This window comes from Rhinoderma darwinii, unplaced genomic scaffold, assembly GCF_050947455.1.
Source record: "Rhinoderma darwinii isolate aRhiDar2 unplaced genomic scaffold, aRhiDar2.hap1 Scaffold_3463, whole genome shotgun sequence".
NCBI lineage: Eukaryota > Metazoa > Chordata > Amphibia > Anura > Rhinodermatidae > Rhinoderma > Rhinoderma darwinii.
In genome coordinates, this window is record NW_027463448.1 from 108,769 (window position 1) to 110,346 (window position 1,578).

The window sequence follows — 1,578 nt, forward strand, 5'->3', positions numbered from 1 at the left end:
AGACAGGATTTGCTTCTTTTGCTTGCACCACAATGCAGTGCTGAAAGAGGAGGAATCTACATAAAAACGCCTTCCTGGCAACGCCCAAATGCCCTGCTGCCATGCAGATAAACACTGGCAGCGGCAGCAAGTGCATGCCCACAGCCACCCCTTGTTCCTTCACACCTTGTATCAGCTGTAATCCAGTCCAGTCCAGTGCTGCCTGCTGAGCAGCACTGACCAACACTGCCTGGGCCCAGGCTTTTATCTCTGAGGCCCCATTATGATGTCAGAAAGCTGGCTCTGGCTCCTCAGGGCTCCACTATGACACGTGCAAAGTTCCGTCTGAACTTTATATAAGACGGTGCGGCTCAGTCAGTCACTCAGTGTTGCCTGAGAGGGCAACACTGCAACAGCCGGCCGCCAGGCTGTCTTTTTTTGCACAGCTAGTTGCCTCCAGGAGGCCACAAGAGGGAGACAAGGGACTGCAAAATGGAAAATAAGCATCCACCAACTTTACAGACAACTTCTCCTTGCTCCTACAACCTCCATCCTTGCACAGTTTGTTATTCTTCTAGGTAACATAGTAACAAATCCAAATTGCTGCTCTCTTTGTAGGCAAGCAAGGCTTTGTTGCAACTGCAATTCTTGCTCCTTCTTGAAATGTAGGGATGACAGTACATTCCATCACATCCATCTAGTGTACACAGGTAGGTCCATTGTGGCGGGCGGGCGGGCGGCTTTAATGGCTGTTTGCTGTTCCCCTACTCCACTCCACTATTTGACTGTGGTGCTGCATCAATCAGTGGCTGGCTCAGGTGCAGCTCTTTAACTTACCTAAAAGGGAGGGCGGAGAGAAGACAAGGAAGGTGAATGAGCTGATCCAATGTGAAATGCCGGAAACACAGACACACAGACGACACAAAACAAGAGGTGGCAATGTATTCATTAATTGCATTTAATCAATTAGCTCATTATCACTCATGCATTGTCCAACAGGTGTTGAAATAATGGGATTAAAAGGGGAGATCCCTTCAGAAAGACAGAAACAATGGCAAACACAAAAAACACTTTTGGAATCTGATTTTAGTCAACACATAAGGAAAGGGTGCACCGGTCCTGGAAATACTGCAATACCAGGTCAATGCGTGGAGTGGACAGAGCAAGCTCTATTTCCATCTCCCTGTTCTAAAAATCCATTTAATATATGGTCCCCAGATAGGGGACGTATCAGATATTAAACTGATAAGAACAGATTTTTTTTTTTTTTTTTTTTTATTAAATCCTCAGATGGGATATTCAACGGTCCAAAACTACCATTAGAACATCAGTAACAGTTATAGGGCACTGTTTCCCATCATCATGTGGACTTTCTTTATTTCCAACAAATAATACACATAAATAAACATAAAATAGCTATTAGGAACAATTTACTACATCTATCCACTTTCTCACTTTCCACACTCCTTCAGCATCTTCTCCTCTTCTCCTTTTATCCCACAAAAAACAAACATATAATTTTCCTAACACCATTCTTACACTGTCTTTTACAGGAAATTCTTTTCTTTTAAATACATACACATTTCTAACATCCCATAA

At 43.5% G+C, this 1,578-nt stretch overlaps 1 non-coding gene across 1 annotated transcript; it reads right to left on the reverse strand.

Annotated features, from left to right (window-relative positions):
- Nucleotides 1-1,082: 1,082 nt before the first annotated feature.
- On the reverse strand, nucleotides 1,083-1,276 carry LOC142707530 (U2 spliceosomal RNA). Its single transcript, XR_012868494.1, has one exon. It is a non-coding gene; the product is annotated as a U2 spliceosomal RNA (small nuclear RNA).
- Between the last annotated feature and the right edge of the window lie 302 nt (nucleotides 1,277-1,578).